The 23,204-nt window shown below is 41.1% G+C and overlaps 1 protein-coding gene across 4 annotated transcripts in view; it reads right to left on the bottom strand.

The window, feature by feature from the left end:
- Positions 1-969, bottom strand: part of OSBPL1A (oxysterol binding protein like 1A) — a 158,366-nt gene extending 157,397 nt beyond the window's left edge. For 2 of the 4 annotated variants that reach the window (XM_043507971.1, XM_038391002.2), the window contains exon 1: positions 670-854. The gene's annotated coding sequence lies outside the window, so the exon portion shown is untranslated. Of the gene's footprint in view, positions 1-669 lie in introns of all 4 variants that reach the window. The other 2 variants (XM_038390999.2, XM_038390998.2) reach the window with 2 other exon arrangements.
- Between the last annotated feature and the right edge of the window lie 22,235 nt (positions 970-23,204).

Genomic DNA, 23,204 nt, shown 5'->3' with positions numbered 1-23,204 from the left:
ACACAGCCAGCTACTTCCTGCGAGCCTGATCATCAAGCAGCCAGTTTAGATTTTTTTTTTGCTGATAGTCTTATGCTTTGACAGCCAGCACCCTCTCCAGCAACTTTTAACGAACATTTAACCAGCAGTATGTCGTAATCAGTCATAGGGGAGAGTATATTTCCTATTGCAAAGGAACAGGGCTCAGCCTCTGGGGACAGCTCTCTAGCTTGTAGAGATGATGCTCATGTAACTCATAGGTGCTGCCACACACTCTGGCTTGAAGAGGTTTCCATCATATACAGGGTTTACAGTTTGGGTCAGTGGCTCTCAGCACCCCCACCATACAAACTGTTCCAAAACTCCTGACCTAACTAGGCAAACTGGGCACCTGAGACGCCTATGTCCAGCTGAGGGACGCGCTAGGCACCGCCAGGAGTGAGTAGCCCCGGAAACCCAGCCACGCACACAGCTGTGCTCTGCAAGGAGCAGGCGCTTACTCCGCCAGCCCCGGGACGGGTCACTAAAGCAGTCCCTCGGGTGGCAGCGAGCCGCCCCTCCGCTTTCACTGCGCCCCTCGCAGCCCTGGGGCCCGCAGCCCCCTGCACGAAGCGGCTCATCGCCGCATTGTAACCGCTGCTGCTGCTGCTGCTGCTGCTGCTGCGCCGCCCACCGCAGGCTGGGACGCACCTGGGGGTAACAACGTCGCTGGGGCCGCGCACCCAGCAAGCCCCGGGCGGCCGCCGCCGCCGCCGCCGCCGCCTCACCACTACAAGCAGGCGGGCTCCCTCGCGCAGGCACCGCGTCTCGCTCCCGGCCGGCCTCACGTGCCGGGCCGCCCTCCCGATTGTTTTATAATCCACCACCCCGCACGTGACCGACGGCGGGGCTCGCCCTCGCCCCGCCCCGCCCCGCCCCAGCCGGCTGACGGACCCTCCCAACGGGAAGCTAGAGGGGGCAAAGCTCCTCCCAGCGGTGGCGCCTCGCAACGCGCTCGGCGCCGCAGCCCCTCCCGTGTCCCTTGCGCGTGCTCGGAGCCCCAGCTGCTGGGCCTTGGGGTCTGTCTGTGTATGTGTCTGCGCGCGCACACACATACACGCTCACAGGGATGGGTACTGCCCCACGGGTGGTTCTGCTGCAGATCCTGGCAGGCTGGGTAACCGGGGGGTCTGATCTGCATCTGAGCCCTCTCCAAAAGCTCTGAGTGTGAACACCCCTGGGAGAGTACTGCAGGGAATGAACAGATAAGACCTTGATGTGTGAGGGAGGCTCCCCATATTGAAACTAAACGGCCTAGTGACCTTAATAATAAATAATACTTATATAGCATCGTTCATTTGATGAGCTCAAAGCCATTTAAAATTATGAGTATTCCCATTTTATAGACGGGGAAAACTGGGGCACAAAGAAGTTAAATGATTAGCCTACGGCCACACACTGAGTGGGAAGGGTGGGGAACAGAGTTAGGTTTCCTGTCTATCGGTCTCAGACCCATCCATCTATTATCTTACAAAGAGGGCACAATATATTAGATCCAGCTATGAATAAAATTGAAGATTAAATCCATAAATAGATACAGGAACTCAGACAAATGTCACCCCTCAAAAAAGAGTATAAAGTCATCAGAAAGTAATATACTTTTTTTTTTGCAGTTATTTCAGCTTATATACAAATACAATAACACTGAAGGGAAATTCTGACTGTTCATCCATAGAGGCTGAAGTACTACTTTGGTTCAAGAGCCTTATATCCACCAATCTCTTCCCATCTGTTCCACTTTCTTGCCCATATTTAATCCCCATAATATCTGGCAACTTTCAGTTCTGCCTTCAGCACTGGAGAATGCTCCCATGATGCTGCTTGAAGCCTTGCAGGAGCACGTGAAATCGTTAAATATTATAGTAGTATACAGTGAGACATTAGTGACTCTGTATTGCATTTGGTGAAAGGTCAGGAGCTACAAATGCAGTTAGAAAACCATCCAACCCAGTAGGGTGGATCATCAGGTGCCAGGAAGGGGCAAATTTAAACCTTAGCAATTATTGTGAAACCAAGATGACATAAAGAAGGTGAATAAAGCATGTATTATTGTAGATTACTGTCTCTGCTTCATTTATTTTCTATATATTAAAATTTGATAATTCTAAAAATGAAATTGCAGCATATGAAAGGACTAAATATAGTAGTTTGCTATCTATACAGGTGAATAATCAGAATCTGTGGTCTCGTGTTCTGGTTTGTGTTGTCTCTAGTGAATCTGATCTTAAGTAAGGCATCATTCTGCAGATGGGCTTTAGCAATGGGTATACAATAGAGCTGGTCAGGAATTTTACAACTACATGTCAAAAATGCTGATTCGTCAAAACCAAAACTTCATGGGAAAGGTTTGATTTCTACAAATTTCCCATTTTGAAAAATTTTTGGAGAAAAGATTCAACTTTGTCAAAATGTTCCATTTTAACATTTTCTAAACAGAAAATTCAATTTTTTGCTTCAAAACAATTTTTCATTTTGAAACCTAATTTACAGTAAAAAAAGGTTGAAATCAAAAGGAAACATTTAAATTGACATAAACCTTTTTTTTTTAATTTTTAGTTTGTGAAAATTTTTGAGATTGTGACTTTTTGTCCTGATTCTATATGCAAATTTAAAAAAAAATCTACATTTTCCCAGGACAGGAAACCCATTTCCAGCCTAGCTCTAGTATATACTATCTGAAGGGGTTCACTTATTTCCATGCTCACACTGGCCTCTTTTTCTTCCATATTAACTTTAGCCTTTTTCTCATTTTCAGAGCACTCCATAACTGCTCTACCTGCACCTCTCTCCCACACATCCAGCCACACCCTTAGCTCCACCTAAACTTCTCTCCCTTTGTCTCCTTAGCCCACTCATGGCTTTGTGCCACCTTTCAAAACATCCTGACTGCATGAAACAGCTTCCCATTAAAGCCAAGCCCCCACATTCTCTTTGTTCAAAAAAAATGCAATAACCTAGCTCTTCCCAGCTGTAATTACCACACAACACAGTGTCTGTAGTGCAGCCAACTAGACTATCTCATGTTTCCAAATTCTTCAAGGCAGAGTCCTATTATTTCTTCATCATAGTTTCCCAGTTTTACAACCCCTTGTTGTACACACCCAGCATTGTATAAAGAATAATAACCTAGAGAGTTTTGCTCTTTAAAGTTTGGAAGCGGTGTTGCCATGACCATGGGTTTCCCATGATTTGGGCATATCTTTTCCTTTCTTTTTCAGATGGCCTGCTGAAGTTAGTAACAAGTGGAACATCTGACAAGCTATTTTGGGGTGGAGTGTGTTGGCAACCACCTTTGGATAAAATTCATGTATATGATGTGAATTGGGTTTGTCAAAGATTTTCTTGTAGCAGAATATATTTTACACCATCTCCTCTGCTGGAATTATTTATCCTAGAAGGTTAAAGCATATGGAGCAACTTGACTGCAGAATTCAAGTTTTGAAGGATCAAGCCACCTCTTTACCCTGCTCCAGAATATAAGACCAAGGAGAGCCTTGGCTAAATGGGTTGTAAATTCAGAACCAATAAAAGGAACTTCTACTTCATGCAGCACATAATCAGTCTGTTGAATTCACTGCCGCAGGAGGTCAAATCCTGTTACAAGACTTATAAAAGGGCTGGACAATTAAAATAATAGTGTTAATTACTAGATAATTTGGACATGGCTTGAAAATAGGAACCATACAAGGCAAGATGGTGTAAGGGTGATAATTTATCATGCTTCAGGGCACCAGTGAAAGCTTAGACAAGTCAGGAAGAAGCATGTACACCCTTTATAGCATTGCACAATTAACTAAGTGTACTAATACTTGCTTATCCAGCGAAGAAGTGAGGAATAATATTTGGAAAATGTTTTGAACTGAAAAGGGTTAAGTAGTATATTCCCCTGTATTCCACAAAATGTCTGCAGTTCTGCCTCTGACACTTCATCTTCTTTGTGCACTTCTCCATATTTTGTTCTCTTTTTCATCTTCAAACTAGAAAAAATATATGTCACATATATTCACTATTGCCAACTCTACAAGGATATTGAAATTATTGAAATATTGTAATTTGATCTGTTGTACAGATGCTATCCTCCAGTAAAATGTTTACTAAATGAACAGTCAAAATGATACTGTGACAAATTGTGCTCTAATAGTTAGTATGTAGCCATTGTGCGTATGATTCCTGGGAAAGTTATTCCTTTTTTCTAGTTCCCCTTTGCTTGATGACGATACAAACATGAGGTCTGATCATCTATTCCAATACACACATTTTATGCCCGTGTAGGGATTTACACTGGCATAACAGAGTGAAGAGTCAGGCCCACCTTCTCCAACAGAACCCTCTATGAACCTTTGTAAAGTAGATCTGAATGCATGCCAACAGGAAGACAAAATGGAAAGGCCTGCCACATGGTCTATTTGTGAACACTGTGGGCCCAACTTACTGTGGGGTAGGACTAGTTTGTATTGCACAAAGCAGTACTAAAGCAAGCTTAGCCAGCCGCTAGAGGAGGCCCCCTGAAGAGGTGAATCAGGTGATATAGAGCTGTTGGATTGGTTATTATGCCATGCCCCTCCCAAATGACATATGGGCATGGCCAGAGGAAAGTGTGCATGGCCAAGGCTCCTGTACTTACTAATGCTCAGTTGCTAGGGTGGCCCCTGGGGCCCATTGACAGCCACCGCAATTTAGAAAAGCTTTCAGATTTCTCTAAGTTACACAGAAGATTGGACTGGAACACTGATGGCCCCAAGATCAGAGAGGGAGGTGGGTCACAAAGATGGCTTAAAGCCATCTTTACACACAATTCTCCTGAGATGCACCAAATGGTCCTTGGCGACAGCCCAGGATCTGGGCCTGTGTATTGTGTCTTTTTGCTAAAATAACAGAAGCAGTTTTGGTTTGGTCTTAAATACAAGGTAGTGAATAAGGTGTGCATACAATGATCTTGTAGCAGTTTCACAGTGATTTAGCCCCCAATCCACCAAAGTACTTAACCATGTACTGAAGTTGGACTGATATTCACTTAATCACAAAGGGGGTCTAACAAATATTTATTAAGGCAAAACACCTAGCAAATAGTGATACATTACTTACAAGTGGGAAGCTCATTAGGATGATGTCCTCACAGTCGCTTCTAGCACTGGACAATACAGCTTCAACCTCTCTTTGTTACAAAACTTATTTATAACTTTTTGTTATCTTTTCTTATACTTATGTATTAGTCTCTTGTTTCCATTTTAACTCTCCTCCCCTCATTAGGGTTGCCAGGTATCCGGTTTCCAAAGGCGGATCTTGACTGCTCCAGTCAGCACTGTCGACTGGACCATTAAAAGTCCAGTTGGCAGCGCAGCGGGGGTCCAGGGTTATGGTAGGCTCCCTGCCCTAGCTCCATCTGGCTCCCGGAAGCAGCCGCCAGGTCCCTGCAGCCCCTAGGCCCTGGGGCGGCCAGGGACTGGGAGGCTCTGCACGCTGCCCCTGCTCCGAGGGCCATTTCCGCAGCTCCCATTGGCCAGGAACCGCGACCAATGGGAGCTGCAGAGGTCAGCACCTGCGAGCGCAAAGGCAGCATGCACTGCACAGAGCTGCCTGATCATCCATGCCCCTAGACGCCGCAGGGACCTGGCAGCGCTTCCTCAGAGCCGCAGAAAGCACTGCCGGGACCCTGCACTCCCTCCCGCACCTCAGTCCCCTGCCAGAGTCCACTCTTACACCCCAAACCCCTAATCCCCAGCCCCACCAAAACCTGCATCCACAGCCCAGAGCCCTACCCCCTCCCGCACCCCAACCCTCTGCCCCAGCCCAGTGAAAGCAAGCGAGGGTAGGGAAGAGCGAGTGACAGAGGGAGGGCGGATGGAGCAAGCGGGGAGCGAGGCCTTGGAGAAGGGGTGGGGCATGGATATGGCCTCAGAGAAGGGGCGGGGAAAGGGTGTTCGGTTTTGTGTGATTAGAAAGTTGGCAACCCTACCCTCCATCAATACAGGTTTAGTGTTAGTTCAATCAAACCAGTCTTTTCTACCTCTGTAGTTACTTTATCTTTTCTTGTTCTCACAAACATGATTACTCTGCAAATTCTTACACATACAGAGTTCTACTTATGCTTACACCATTAAACATTAGACTCTTAAAATCCACAGCAGGCTTCTATTAGGCCTAAATATGCTGTCACGCCCAACAAATGGGACTATTACACACTTAATTTTTAGTATGTGGCTTAAGTGCTTATCTGGTTGGAAGCCTTACTCAAAAGTTGACCAAATAAGAATGACAGCATGCTAAATATCATACAGACATCTGTATCCTATCACTAAGTGATCATTCACTGTTTTTATAGCAAAATGTTCTCATTGAACTATAGATATCCCAAACTAACTGCAATATAAACAGTACCCTAAAAGTGACCTCAGAAGAAGAAATTCACAGATAAAAAGCTATGTTAAGATGGATGACAGTTGAGAGTATGGATCAATAACTTAAAGGTAAATCATTACAGGGATATTTTAATTATCCCCAAATCAAGCAATACTAATCTAGGAAATTCAAAGTTAAGATTATACTTAAAAGTGTTAAGGACTTGAAAAGTTCAGTTAAAGCACCCAAACCACCTTAAATTCTGTCCTGAAGTGAAACCATGTAAAACTCATACAATTATGATTAGGAGCTTTTAGTGTTTGTGCTGCTTTTAACCATTTACTAGAGGTAAAATCCTGGCCCCATTGAAGTCAATGGCAAACTGGTTACTCTGCACTTGATTTTTACTGCATTTCACCTTGTGTACCTTTTTTATACCTGTGCAAATTGTTCATAAACACTACCAAATCAGAATTCTCTATTCACACTAGCTGTGGCATTTTACATCCACTTTGCATTCATTTTGCACAAATGTTGACTTCACAAACTGAAATATGGTTCTAACAGGGTGGATAAAAATCAATGATTTTTTTAATTTAAATCAGATTTTTCTGATAAAATGCTTTTTGAGGAAAAAACCTATCTAAACATCATTTTAATTAAGATACATTATAGCCCAGAAATATCTCATCATGTAATAGGGATTATAAATTCTAATTCTACAGTATGAGACAATATATTAATGTAATGATTAAGAAAAGTTTTGTAAATGAGTTCCAATAGTTCATGGATTATGGACCCAATCTTATGGGGCTCCAGGGGCTTCTGTATAGATTATTTAGGTTAATCTTTCTATCTACCCAAAGGGACCCAGTGCTCAGTCTAGAAGATACCATCAGAGATGCTTAGTTTTGCAGTTCTCAAACTGTGGATTTGTGTCTCCAGAGACAACATGCTTGTTAACAGCAAAAATGTTTTAAAATAAATAAATATAATATAATATATAGAGGTGAGAAATAACAGACCTCAACCCCATTGTCCCTCTGCAAATTTGTGTATACAGAGTTAATCCCTTACCTCTCTCTACAAGTGCAAAGTTTCAAAACGTTCAATGAATAGAAGATTGTTGGGGGTGGAACAGATCTGGACAAGGAGAAGTCTGGAGATAAATGTGAGAATGGAGGGACAGGCAGTAGAAACAAAAGTGAAACTGTTTGAGCAGCATATTCCAGAAGTCTTGAAGTCTCTCTGAGTGTAGCCTTCATTGATTTGAGATCTACCATACCATTCTCTCATTAGAAGGGAAAACCTATAATGGCAGCAGGCCATAAAAGAGACCCAGTTTGGGAATAAGAAACATTCAAGAAATATACATTTGCTGGTGATGTTTTAAAGAAAATCACACCAGTGAACTGGTGGAAGTCACTTAAGCACTTGGATTCAGAGACTGGTGAAGTGATAATCTCACTTTTAACAGCAATATCTTCTTCTGCCGGTGTAGAAAGAATATTTTCTTGCTTTGGACTAATTCATTCCAAATTGAAAAATTGTTTGGGACCTGAAAAAGCAGGAAAGCTTGTTTTTCTTGTCCAGATTATGAACAAACAGGAAAATGAAGGTGGAGACGACTGAGTTAGCTGCGGAAGACAATATTTTAAGTTTCTCATGTTGACCTGGCTAACATAGTCGATTTAATTTTTGTTGTTTTTTTTTTAATATTTCATTTAACTATTTTAGTTAAAAACAATTTTAACAAAAACTTGAATGTTTAACTCAATTCAAAAATTCATATGCTTGTTTTGTTAAAATATTATATGTTTGCTGTTGAAGAAAAAAATCCAGAATACATAATGTTGTTGTTTTAGTTAAATAAAACAATTTAAATGTCTGTCTGGTGATGTTCTCCTCCTAATACAGTGTGGCAAGAAAATCCTCCAAATATTAATGATTAACCTGTTGAATTGGAGATAGTTCCCCTCCCAATGACTTCATGAATACCTGCTTCAATTACCTTTGGTAAATAAAATAACCAAACAATCATTCATTTTCTGATATAGCAGTAAAACTAATCTGAAAAGTTTTCAAAACAAATCACTTAAAAATGTATAGTGTGTACCTTCTAAAAATGAAAACTACATCTATCTCTGAGTTGTGAAGAATATGTATTAAGGTTATAACAACCAACAAGAATGCACTTTTATGTAGAAATCCATGGTTAAATTTAGTCTTCCTGACTAGTGATTTAAATCCAATCCACCCTGTCTCCTAACATGAGTTATACCATATTGATCCTTAGATCTGAAACCCAGTCACGAGATTAGAAAACTGTCTACTAAAGATAAAAGACATTTGGAGAGTAAAATCATCTGCTGCAAAGATATCTATCTATCTATTATCTAGTCCAGTGGTTTCCAAACTTGTTCCGCCACTTGTGCAGGGAAAGCCCCTGCCAGGCCGGTTCGTTTATCTGCCGCGTCCGCAGGTTTGGCCGATCGCAGCTCCCACTGGCCGCGGTTCGCTGTCCCAGACCAATGGGAGCTGCTGGAAGTGGGGGCCAGTACGTCTCTTGGCCCATGCCACTTCCTGCAACTCCCATTGTCCTGGAGCAGCGAACCTCGGCCAGTGGGCGCTGCGATCGGCCGAACCTGCGGACGCGGCAGGTAAACAAACTGGCCTAGTCCGGCAGGGGCTTTCCCTGCACAAGTGGCAGAACAAGTTTGGGAACCACTGATCTAGTCCAGGAGTGTTCTTTTTCTTTTGCAAGAATATAAGGAGATGCTAATTACCTGTTCCTTTGTGTATATTTGGTAATACAAATTAAGAACTAAAATAATACATTTAAAAAATTCTCCTATTAATCCCTAAATTATAGTTTTTATTCTGATAGGTTTTATATGAGATTTTCCACATGAGGGTGTTGTTTCATAACACCAATTTGCATTTTAAATGGTCAATGCATAGATTAAGCACCTGTATATAAATATTTTATTTATAACTAAGAAATATTAATTGTATCCGGTTTAAGGTTTGGGTGATTTTTGTGTGTTCTATGTTTAGGATTAAAAAAATTGTTCCAAACAGCATCAGCTTTGACCCAATGTATTATCTTACCCTTACCACACTGAAGAAAGAGCTTGCATTCTTTGTGGTAATATAGGCCACCGAAAGAATGTTTTGGCCCTCCAACTGTACACAAACACAGAACGTAACAAAAATGAAAAGAAGCATTCAAAGAACAGTTATATTAACTGTGGCCAAACAATCATGGCATTGAGGTCATAGGTCAAATCTGAAGCCTTGCCCATCTTGGGAAAATTACCTTTTCAATGACCAAGTACTGAAGAACTTTAATATATATAATCTAGGATGGGAAAGTTGAATACAGTAGAACTTCACAGTTACAAAGTGACCAATCAACCACACACCTCATTTGGAACTGGCAGTACACAATCAGCCAGAAGGAGAGACAAAAAAAAAAAGCAAATACAGTACAGTACTGTGTTAAATGTAAACTACTAAAAATATAAAGAGAAAGTTTTAAAAAAAGATTTGACAAGGTACAGAAACTGTTTGTGATTGTTTCATTTAAATTAAGATGGTTAAAAGCAGCATTTTTGTTCTGCATAGTAAAGTTTCAAAGCTATATTAAATCAGTGTTCAATTGTCAACTTTTGAAAGATAACCATAATGTTTTGTTCAGTTACAGACATTTCAGAGTAACGAACAACCTCCATTCCCAAGGTGTTTGTGAGGTTCTACTGTTTAGTGTTTATGTACATTATCGTGCATTTCTACTCCAAAAAGTGATTGCTTAGAAGAGGCAGTGTAGGGTTCTATATTTTTCGTATCTCAATTGCTTTCAAATCAGATTTGATCATTTACAGATAAAAACATGTTTTTTCAAACTGCCATCCCTGCAAACTGAGCCTGTGATCTGAGATTCAGTTTTGTTCTTTTTGACTCAGGAAACCTCAGCAGAATTGTTCACTAAGTTTCAAATGCTGGTCCAAAGTCTTCCCTCACTTATATCTGTGTCAAACCATTGTCTTCAAGTCATGAGGAGATACACCCATGCAACCTCATTCTCTTCAGTATGGATTCATGGAGATAACTTGGGGCAAAATTGTCCCTGCAATGAGAACTTTGTTAACAATCATTCTAATGATGCATGATCCAGAACAGAACCCAGTTTTATGTCTCAAAGCATTGACTGCATTGCTAAAAGGGACAAAAAATAGTTCAACTTTATTCTGTTGCTAAAGCAAGTAGATATGACTTTGCCAGTGTATATCAAGAGGTGATTCTTAAATAGGTCAAGAGTTGGGCAAGATGTCTATTTACACAAAGAATGAACTAAAGTGGGAACAATCAGAGCAGAGATCAGAACTTGCTCTGTGTTTGGTACTGTGTCCTCCCACCCCCCTTCTGTCAAATATGGCTCAAACCTTATAATTAACTGTCACAAACAAAAGGTATTTCTAAAATCCTGATATGGTCCCCAAGCCAGCGGATTTTCTTGCTGTCACTAATGCTTACAGAGGAAGCAAAAATTTTGAGGACGAGGAGGCCATGTAACAAAGTAATAATTTTTTGAAGGCTAGGTGAAAAAAAATGCCACACAGTTAACTTTAATTTCTGATACTGTGTATAGAAGCAGCTGGGCTCCTCTATTTTGTTTTCAAGCAGATAACTGATGCTGAATTAGTTCATACTCAGGTTTCAGAGTAGCAGCCGTGTTAGTCTGTATTCGCAAAAAGAAAAGGAGTACTTGTGGCACCTTAGAGACTAACAAATTTATTAGAGCATAAGCTTTCGTGAGCTACAGCTCACTTTCATCCGATGAAGTGAGCTGTAGCTCACGAAAGCTTATGCTCTAATAAATTTGTTAGTCTCTAAGGTGCCACAAGTACTCCTTTTCTTTTAGTTCATACTCACTTTCTCAACACAGCAATTTTTTTTTTTTTTGCCTAAGCTACATACAGAAATCACACATTTGCCAATGCAAAACCATTTCTATCATCAGCCCCTTTTTTTAAGGAGTCCTTGGTTAGGATCACAACAAAAAAGTAGTCAGATCTAATTTTGCTGTATCTGCGCTTTCAATTATATAACAATGTAAACAGAAAAATATGAACAAAGTATATTTCTTTGCTTTCTTTCCAAAGAAATTTAGAGGCAAGGGAAAATGTATCTTATCTTAATTCTTCACTATTGAATCTCTGTGAAACTATACAAAAAGAAAACATTCAAATTATAAATTGCAGAGAAAAGGTGGCTCACATACTTTGCAAAAAATTGAGAAATTAATAATCAAATTATTTACTAATAGAAATGTATTTCAAGACATCTTTACTATCACAGAAAATAGGTCTACAATGGAGAAACAAACACTAAGTTTTAAAAGGGTATATGAAAACTCTACACAATACTGAATATCAGAGGGATAGCCATGTTAGCCTGTATCCACAAAAGCAACCAGGAGTCTGGTGGCACCTTAAAACCTAACAGATTTATTTGGGCATAAGCTTTCGTGGGTAAAAAACCCACTTCTTCAGATGCATGGTGACACAATACAGGTGACAATTCTGCAATCTGAGTTTAAAATAAATTATACCTACACTTACCATGTTTTTAAAACCTGGAAGACTTATACATTTTTTAAAATGGTCAAGCATCAAAATCTTGCAATCAATTTTCTTGCACTAGACATATTTTTCTGGGTGTACTGATACTTGCTTTTTTAATGTAGCTTACTGAAAAAAATATTTTTCAGCATTAATTTACTATGCTGAATTCCTTGGTTAAGTGAGCTGAAGTAGATGCAAAATATGAATAACAACAGTGCCAGTGCTCTATGTGTGGATATAACACGTATCAAAAATCTAACTTCATTCAGTAAGGCCCTAGGAACAACTTTTTCATTAAGTGTTTTGATATTATTGGCAGTTCCTATGGTTTTGTTAGTCCTTATTACAGTTCTTAGAAATGCCTTGTTTATCTGGACCTTTGTGGTGGACAAAAATCTTAGACGAAGGAGTAGTTATTTCTTTTCTAATTTGGCTATTTTGGGTTTTGAAGTGGGTAAGTTATATTAGCATAATGAAGCAATGTATTATTTATAATATCAATGTTAAAGATATCTTTAAGGCAAATAAAAACGGTTTATGTCACTAAGTTGTTTCTCAGCTTAAGAAAGTTTACCAGGCATACAGTATACTTAGCAGACCCATTTGGAAAAGGTGAAAGCGGTTCTGGACATGCTAAGACGGGCTGGCCTTACAGCCAATCCAGCCAAGTGTACTATAGGCTAGCTGAGGCTAAATACTTGGGCTACATTGTAGGAAAGGGGCATGGTCAAACCCCAACTGAACAAACTGGAAGCTATTCAAAATTGGCCCCGGCCAAATCGGAAAAAGCAAGTCTGGGCATTCCTGGGCATGGTGGGGTATTACCAGCGATTTATTCCCCATTTTGCTACCAGAGCAAGTTCCCTGATAGACCTGATAAAAGCCCGGGGTCCGGACATAGTGAAGTGGACTGACGCTGCAGAGAACACATTCACGGATCTACGCACAGCCCTCTGCAGTAACCCCATGCTTATAGCCCCGGACTTCAACAAAGAGTTCATTTTGCAAACAGATGCATCTGAAGTAGGATTGGGAGCTGTCCTATCACAGATGGTCGGAGACAAAGAACACCCAATCCTCTACCTCAGCAGGAAACTCCTCCCGAGAGAGCAGAAGTATGCAGTCGTTGAGAGAGAGTGCCTTGCTGTGAAATGGGCCATGGAAACACTTTGTTATTACCTACTGGGATGACGGTTTACCCTTGTGACCGATCATGCAACCCTCCAGTGGATGCAGCAAAATAAAGAGAAGAATGCAAGGGTGACCAGATGGTTCCTGTCTTTACAACCTTTCCAATTCACCATACAACATGGGGCTGGAGGCCACCATGGCAACGCAGACAGCTTATCACGAGTACACTGTCTGACATCCCAAGTTGCCCAACCCTGTGATGTTGAGCAGGGAGGGGGGATATGTGACAGGGTCAGGCCAGATAGCTACAAAAGAGTGGTTGAAGGTAGATATATTAGTTCCAGGTTAAGCAGGTCTCTTTTCCCGGATAAAATAACAGGGAATATTCCAGAAGACTCAGGAACTTTCTAGAACTAATTAAGGCAGGCAGGCTAATTAGGACACCTATAGCCAATTGGGAAGCTGCTAGAATTAATTAAGGCTAATCAGGACACCTGGTTTAAAAAGGCTCTCACTCCAGTTAGTGAGGGGCACGCAAGGAGCTGAGAGTGAGTACTGCTGAAGGACGGAGGAGTACAAATGCTATCTTGCATCTGGAGGAAGGTCCCGTGGTGAGGATACAGAAGGTGTTGGGAGGAGACCATGGGGAAGTAGCCCAGGAAGTTGTAGCTGTCGCACAGGTGTTACACAAAACACTATAGACAGCTGTGAGCAACAGGGCCCTGGGCTGGAACCTGGAGTAGAGGGCTGGCCCGGGTTCTCCCCCTCCCTCCTGGATACAGGAGGAGTTGACTTGGACTGTGGGTCCCACCAGAAGGGAAGGTCCCCTGACTCACTAGGTGGACCAGCAGAGACTGTGGGGATTGTTCTCCTTCCTTTTCTCCATGCTGGCCAGAGATTGAGGTTATCTGAGTGAACGGCAGATTTGAGCCACGAAAGTGGCCAAACTGAGGGCTACTGTGAATCTCTGAGGTGAGCAAAATCTGCCAATAAGTGCAGGACCCACCAAGGTAGAGGAGGAACTTTGTCACAATTGTCACACAGTAGAGATTAACTAGTGGAACCTTGTAAATATTGTAGAGCATTTACCACCTTGTTTTTTCTACTTTGAAATTAAGTACTAATCTGAAAATACCTGAATAATACTTAAGACAGACCAAGTTACTGCAATGCATATATATATATAATTATTTCTTCTGGAATAACATAAGGTATTGTATCATGCTTTTTAGAGAACACAAAGTTGGTAATAGGAATTAATTTTTACAAAGTTAATTTTGGATGACTAATTTTTTATCAAACCACAGAATGACTATCTAATTCCAATACCCTTGTACATTATTAATAAACCATCTTTTAGTTCTGACATTTCAAAACTGTGTTTAAAAATGTCAACTTCTATAGCTCAGTTGTTCCTCTTAAACAGTGATTAGTCTGGAAAGTACAACCAATAAGCAGTGGCATTTATTTGATAGAAAATTAATAAAGTACAAAAAATGTCTTTTAGATCTAGGGTGAAATTCTGTCTCCATTGAAATCAGTGGCAAAACTCCCACTGACTTCAACAAAGCCAGGAATTTACCCCTAATATGTCAGAGCCCACACACTGATTTAATGAGAACACAAGAAATTCAGTATAAATTCCGATCTGAAATTTGTATTGATGTATCTTTAATGGTTCTGTTTTTCTGTTAGCACCACATGCAACCTGGACTACAATAACTGCATTTTGTATTTGATTTCTTTCTATAGAAGCATTCTGTATTCCTGTGTATCTCTTATGCTGTCATAGACAAGTGGATATTTGGAAGAGGCTTCTACAAACTTCGGCAAGTTGTAGCCCATCTTATGTGCACAGTTTCAGCATTTCACATCATCCTCAACAGCTATAATATGTCTCTATCAGTTACTAAAGCTGTACGTATAGTGTAAGCAGTGAGCTGTTAATTCCTACTAATATAGAGATAAATGACATTTCAGATCAAACTCAAGACAAGACTATTATAATTTTTCATCAGTTTTAAAATATAAAAAGTCAGCCAAATTGTGCCTTTAGACCATAATTCAGCAATGAAGCTTGTGCTGAATTTAGAGAACATGAGTAGTCCTATTAACTAAAAAAGCTTTAACAGTATTTTTATATTCTGTGTTTATGTGATAATTAATTTTTTGTTTTCAACTCTGGTGATGGAGGCCAGATAGCTAGCTAGCTAATTATGGCCTGATCCTGCATCTCTGAAATTAACCCCAGCACAGGCTGGGGCAGAAGATTTGGGGGTGGGGGATTGTCTTTCTGTTGGGAGGTTTGATTAACTCTCTGAAGAGGTAGACTTTCATGACTTAGCTAGAGGGTTAGGTTACTTCTGCAACCTAATGGTACTGAGAACCAGAAACCCATCTGAGGGGAAACTAAGGTGTGACATTTAGGGAAACTGAGGCAGCACATTGGCCAAAAGCCAGATCAGGTATGTCTCTGGTAATCCTATTGGCTTTAAACAAGCAATCTTATTGATTCAATGAAACTGCTAATATGCTTAAAGTTCAACAAGTGTTTCGGTGCTTTACTGGATCAGGGCCTAATTCAGGATTGTAGCCTACTGCACTCTCTCTTTTTAATCACTTTTTCCCTTGCGCTAATATGCACAATAGTCTGCACCAGCCCTATCAAGCTTTCATTGTATGTCTTATGCTCTTTTAATATTATTTTAGGTGACTTATTAAATTCAACAGGCAAGGATTTCAAACACCCTAGCTATGATGGAAGCAATTGGGATTTTGCATTCATACCCCATGATGACCCAGCAATTATCATTTGGGAACATGTGGCTGCCTGCAACACAATAACAGATGGCAAATGCTACATGGAATATTATCTCACCTGATCTTTTCATCTGTATACTTCAGTCTTAAGCACTTTTATATGAGCAATATCTGTGGCCTATTCCCACATGCACATTTACCACAACATAAAAACACACAAAAGAAGTCAACTGAGTAGGACACCAAGTATTAGCAGACCTTCAGAAAGCAATGAAGGGCCATTAAGACTTTTTTTTTTTCTTCCTGGAAAAATATAAAACTGTACATAAGGAGGAAATACCTAATCCTTAAACAGACTGATAAATCTGACTTCAGTACCAGGCAAACTGGTTGAAACTATAGTAAAGAACAAGATTGTCAGATACATAGATGAATATAATTGGTTGGGGAAGAGTCAACATGTTTTTTGTAAAGTGAAATCATGCCTCACCAATCTACTAGAATTCTTTGAGAGAGTCAACAAGCATGTGGACAAGGGGGATATAGTGTACTTAGATTTTCAGGAAAACCTTTGACAAGGTCCCTCACCAAAGGCTCTTAGGCAAAGAAAGCTGTCATGGGATAAGAGGGAAGGTCCTCTCATGGATTGGTAACTGGCTGAAAATGCACCTCAGTGTGTGTAATCACATCTTTCTCTAGTGCATGACACCAGCAACTGTAACAGCTTGCTACTTGCAGTTAAAGAAATTCTCTGTTAGCTCAAACAGGAAAAATCTCAAAGTTTGGTGCTGAAGATTTTTGGTTTGATCCAGATCTGAATATAGCTGCAGTCATTATACATGCAGGCTCTAATTCAAGGGAACTGAGGTACACAAAGAGTCCAACTGAAGTCAATGCTAAAGTATGTGCTAAAGTACATTCCTGAATCATGACCACACACATTAATTAAACAGAAGTGTTACAGATACATTTTTAAAAAGTTCTTCCTTCAAGGAACATTTTATTTGCAAAATGGCTATAGAAACATGGCTGAGGATTTTTTGCCAAGATTGAAGTTTAATATTTAAAAAGTCCTCTACTGGAGGAATGTGTCCCACCTTTACAGGGAAATGGACTCAATTATGAGTCTTTTTTATCTATAACTACTATATTTTCCATTTAGGTCAAGTATATTCCTTGCAAACACAGAACTCCCACTTAACTCAATGCAAATGCAACAATATTGTATATCTCACATCTACTCACTGGCCCTAGACTGCATAAGAATTTTCACCAAGAACCTACTCTAATAATCTAATGCTCCCCATTATGTAATATATTATGCCTGTATGGTTAGCTGAGGAGCAAATTCTGAATGGTGGCAAACACTCTAAGAAATTGCTCCTCTCTTCCTAATGAAAAGAGAATGCTTACATTATCCATTTAATTGTAAGACATACAAATTTCATTTAGGGTTTTTTTTTTAGTAAATATTACATTTTATTTACAGCATCTCTGTGATTTTAAACATTTACCACACAGGAATAGTTTTTAAAACACATATCCTAGAAAGGTATAGATTCATAGATACTAAGGTCAGAAGGGACCATTCTGATCATCTAGTCTGACCTCCTGCACAGTGCAGGCCACAGAATCTCACCCACCCACTCCTATGAAAAACCTCACCCATGTCTGAGCTATTGAAGTCCTTAAATCATGGTTTAAAGACTTCAAGGAGCAGAGAAGTCTCCCTCAAGTCAACCATGCCCCATGCTACAGAGGAAGGCGAAAAACCTCCAGGGCCTCTCCAATCTGCCCTGGAGGAAAATTCCTTCCCGACCCCAAATATGGCAATCAGCTAAACCCTGAGCATATGGGCAAGATTCACTAGCCAGATACTACAGAAAATTATTTCCTGGGTAACTCAGATCCCATCCATCTAATATCCCATCTCAGGGGATTTGGCCTATTTACCCTGAATATTTAAAGATCAATTACTTACCAAAATCCCATTATCCCATCATACCATCTCCTCCATAAACTTATCAAGTGGAATCTTAAAACCAGATAGATCTTTTGCCCCCACTGCTTCCCTTGGAAGGCTATTCCAAAACTTCACTCTTCTGTTGGTTAAAAACCTTCGTCTGATTTCAAGTCTAAACTTCCTGGTGGCCAGTTTATACCCATTTGTTCTTGTGTCCACATTGGTGCTGAGCTGAAATAATTCCTCTCTCTCTCCTGTATTTATCCATCTGATATATTTATAGAGAGCAATCATATCTCCCCTCAACCTTCTTTTAGTTAGGCTAAACAAGCCAAGCTCCTTAAGTCTCCTTTCATAAGACAAGTTTTCCATTCCTCGGATCATCCTAGTAGCCCTTCTCTGTACCTGCTCCAGCTTGAATTCATCCTTTTTAAACATGGGAGACCAGAACTGCACACAGTATTCTAGGTGAGGTTTCACCAGTGCCTTGTATAACGGTACTAAAACCTCCTTATCCCTACTGGAAATGCCTCTCCTGATGCATCCCAAAACCGCGTTAGCTTTTTTCACAGCCATATCACATTGGCAGCTCATAGTCATCCTATGATCAACCAATACTCCAAGGTCCTTCTCCTCTTCCGTTACTTCTAATTGATGCGTCCCCAACTTATAACTAAAATTCTTGTTATTAATCCCTAAATGCATAACCTTACACTTCTCACTATTAAATTTCATCCTATTACTATTACTCCAGTTTACAAGGTCATCCAGATCCTCCTGTATAATATCCCGATCCTTCTCCGAATTGGCAATACCTCCCAGCTTTGTAACGTCTGCAAACTTTATTAGCACACTCCCACTTTTTGTGCCAAGGTCAGTAATAAAAAGATTAAATAAGATTGGTCCCAAAACCGATCCCTGAGGAACTCCACTGGTAACCTCCCTCCAACCTGACAGTTCGCCTTTCAGTAGGACCCGTTGCAGTCTCCCCTTTAACCAATTCCTTATCCACCTTTTGATGTTCATATTGATCCCCATCTTCTCCAATTTAACTAATAATTCCCCATGTGGCACGGTATCAAATGCCTTACTGAAATCTAGGTAAATTAGATCCACTGCATTTCCTTTATCTAAAAAATCTGTTACCTTTTCCAAAAAAGGAGATTAGGTTGGTTTGGCACGATCTACCTTTCGTAAAACCATGTTGTATTTTGTCCCATTTACCATTGACTTCAATGTCCTTAACTAATTTCTCCTTCAAAATTTTTTCCAGGACCTTGCATACTACAGATGTCAAACTAACTGGCCTGTAGTTACCCGGATCACTTTTTTTTCCTTTCTTAAAAATAGGAACTATATTAGCAATTCTCCAATCATTTGGTACTACTCCTGAGTTTACAGATTCATTAAAAATTCTTGCTAATGGGCTTGCAATTTCAGGTGCCAATTCCTTTAATATTCTTGGATGAAGATTATCTGGGCCCCCCGATTTAGTCCCATTAAGCTGTTTCAGTTTCTTTTCTACCTCAGATATGGTAATATCTACCTCTATATCCTCATTCCCATTTGTCATGCTACCATTATCGCTAAGATCCTCTTTAGCCTTATTAAAGACTGAGGCAAAGTATTTGTTTAGATATTGGGCCATGCCTAGATTATCTTTAACCTCCACTCCATCCTCAGTGTTAAGCGGCCCCACTTCTTCTTTCTTAGTTTTCTTCTTATTTATATGGCTATCAGAGTAGCAGCCGTGTTAGTCTGTATTCACAAAAAGAAAAGGAGTATTTGTGGCACCTTAGAGACTAACAAATTTATTAGAGCATAAGCTTTCGTGAGCTACAGCTCACTTCATCGGATGCATTTGGTGGAAAAAGCAGAGGAGAGATTTATATACACACACACAGAGAACATGAAACAATGGGTTTATCATACACACTGTAAGGAGAGTGATCACTTAAGATAAGCCATCACCAGCAGCAGGGGGGGGGAAGGAGGAAAACCTTTCATGGTGACAAGCAAGGTAGGCTAATTCCAGCAGTTAACAAGAATATCAGAGGAACAGTGCGGGGGGGAAGGGAGAAATACCATGGGGAAATAGTTTTACTTTGTGTAATGACTCATCCATTCCCAGTCTCTATTCAAGCCTAAGTTAATTGTATCCAGTTTGCAAATTAATTCCAATTCAGCAGTCTCTCGTTGGAGTCTGTTTTTGAAGCTTTTTTGTCGAAGTATAGCCACTCTTAGGTCTGTGATCGAGTGACCAGAGAGATTGAAGTGTTCTCCAATTGGTTTTTGAATGTTATAATTCTTGACGTCTGATTTGTGTCCATTCATTCTTTTACGTAGAGACTGTCCAGTTTGGCCAATGTACATGGCAGAGGGGCATTGCTGGCACATGATGGCATATATCACATTGGTAGATGCGCAGGTGAACGAGCCTCTGATATTGTGGCTGATGTGATTAGGCCCTATGATGGTATCCCCCGAATAGATATGTGGACAGAGTTGGCAACGGGCTTTGTTGCAAGGATAGGTTCCTGGGTTAGTGGTTCTGTTGTGTGGTGTGTGGTTGCTGGTGAGTATTTGCTTCAGATTGGGGGGCTGTCTGTAAGCAAGGACTGGTCTATCTCCCAAGATCTGAGAGAGCGATGGCTCGTCCTTCAGGATAGATTGTAGATCCTTGATGATGCGTTGGAGAGGTTTTAGTTGGGGGCTGAAGGTGATGGCTAGTGGCGTTCTGTTGTTTTCTTTGTTGGGCCTGTCCTGTAGTAGGTGACTTCTGGGTACTCTTCTGGCTCTGTCAATCTGTTTCTTCACTTCAGCAGGTGGGTATTGTAGTTGTAGGAATGCATGATAGAGATCTTGTAGGTGTTTGTCTCTGTCTGAGGGGTTGGAGCAAATGCGGTTATATCGTAGCGCTTGGCTGTAGACAATGGATCGAGTGGTATGATCTGGATGAAAGCTAGAGGCATGTAGGTAGGAATAGCGGTCAGTAGGTTTCCGATATAGGGTGGTGTTTATGTGACCATCGCTTATTAGCACCGTAGTGTCCAGGAAGTGGATCTCTTGTGTGGACTGGTCCAGGCTGAGGTTGATGGTGGGATGGAAATTGTTGAAATCATGGTGGAATTCCTCAAGAGCTTCTTTTCCATGGGTCCAGATGATGAAGATGTCATCAATGTAGCGCAAGTAGAGTAGGGGCATTAGGGGACGAGAGCTGAGGAAGCGTTGTTCTAAGTCAGCCATAAAAATGTTGGCATACTGTGGGGCCATGCGGGTACCCATCGCAGTGCCGCTGATTTGAAGGTATACATTGTCACCAAATGTGAAATAGTTATGGGTCAGGACAAAGTCACAAAGTTCTGCCACCAGGTTAGCCGTGACAGTATCGGGGATACTGTTCCTGACGGCTTGTAGTCCATCTTTGTGTGGAATGTTGGTGTAGAGGGCTTCTACATCCATAGTGGCTAGGATGGTGTTTTTAGGAAGATCACCAATGGACTGTAGTTTCCTCAGGAAATCGGTGGTGTGTCGAAGATAGCTGGGAGTGCTGGTAACGAAGGGCCTGAGGAGGGAGTCTACATAGCCAGACAATCCTGCTGTCAGGGTGCCAATGCCTGAGATGATGGGGCGTCCAGGATTTCCAGGTTTATGGATCTTGGGTAGCAGATAGAATACCCCAGGTCGGGGCTCCAGGGGTGTGTCTGTGCGGATTTGTTCTTGTGGTTTTTCAGGGAGTTTCTTGAGCAAATGCTGTAGTTTCTTTTGGTAACTCTCAGTGGGATCAGAGGGTAATGGCTTGTAGAAAGTGGTGTTGGAGAGCTGCCTAGTAGCCTCTTGTTCATACTCCGACCTATTCATGATGACGACAGCACCTCCTTTGTCAGCCTTTTTGATTATGATGTCAGAGTTGTTTCTGAGGCTGTGGATGGCACTGTGTTCTGCATGGCTGAGGTTATGGGGTAAGCGATGCTGCTTTTCCACAATTTCAGCTCGTGCACGTCGGCGGAAGCAGTCTATGTAGAAATCCAGGCTGCTGTTTCGACCTTCAGGAGGAGTCCACCCAGAATCCTTCTTTTTGTAGTGTTGGCAGGAAGGTCTCTGTGGGTTAATATGTTGGTCAGAGGTGTGTTGGAAATATTCCTTGAGTCTGAGACGTCGAAAATAGGATTCTAGGTCACCACAGAACTGTATCATGTTCGTGGGGGTGGAGGGGCAAAAGGAGAGGCCCCGAGATAGGACAGATTCTTCCGCTGGGCTAAGAGTATAGTTGGATAGATTAACAATATTGCTGAGTGGGTTACGGGAACCATTGTTGTGGACCCTTGTGGCATGTAGTAGTTTAGATAGCTTAGTGTCCTTTTTCTTTTGTAGAGAATCAAAGTGTGTTTTGTAAATGGCTTGTCTAGTTTTTGTAAAGTCCAGCCACGAGGAAGTTTGTGTGGAAGGTTGGTTCTTTATGAGAGTATCCAGTTTTGAGAGCTCATTCTTAATCTTTCCCTGTTTGCTGTAGAGGATGTTGATCAGGTGGTTCCGCAGTTTCCTTGAGAGTGTGTGGCACAAGCTGTCAGCATAGTCTGTGTGGTATGTAGATTGTAATGGATTTTTTACGTTCAGTCCTTTCGGTATGATGTCCATCTGTTTGCATTTGGAGAGGAAGATGATGTCTGTCTGTATCTGTGCGAGTTTTTTCATGAAGTTGACAGATTTCCACTCTATACGGCTAAATTCAGTGCCTTGCATAATCACAGGTTTCAGAGTAGCAGCCGTGTTAGTCTGTATTCGCAAAAAGAAAAGGAGTATTTGTGGCACCTTAGAGACTAACAAATTTATTAGAGCATAAGCTTTCGTGAGCTACAGCTCACTTCATCGGATGCATTTGGTGGAAAAAGCAGAGGAGAGATTTATATACACACACACAGAGAACATGAAACAATGGGTTTATCATACACACTGTAAGGAGAGTGATCACTTAAGATAAGCCATCACCAGCAGCAGGGGGGGGGAAGGAGGAAAACCTTTCATGGTGACAAGCAAGGTAGGCTAATTCCAGCAGTTAACAAGAATATCAGAGGAACAGTGGGGGGGGGGGAGGGAGAAATACCATGGGGAAATAGTTTTACTTTGTGTAATGACTCATCCATTCCCAGTCTCTATTCAAGCCTAAGTTAATTGTATCCAGTTTGCAAATTAATTCCAATTCAGCAGTCTCTCGTTGGAGTCTGTTTTTGAAGCTTTTTTGTCGAAGTATAGCCACTCTTAGGTCTGTGATCGAGTGACCAGAGAGATTGAAGTGTTCTCCAATTGGTTCTCTGATATTCTTGTTAACTGCTGGAATTAGCCTACCTTGCTTGTCACCATGAAAG

This window comes from Dermochelys coriacea, chromosome 2 (assembly GCF_009764565.3).
Source record: "Dermochelys coriacea isolate rDerCor1 chromosome 2, rDerCor1.pri.v4, whole genome shotgun sequence".
Lineage (NCBI taxonomy): Eukaryota > Metazoa > Chordata > Testudines > Dermochelyidae > Dermochelys > Dermochelys coriacea.
The sequence above is the reverse complement of the archived record's forward strand: the minus strand, read 5'-3'. Positions and strand labels throughout refer to the sequence as shown.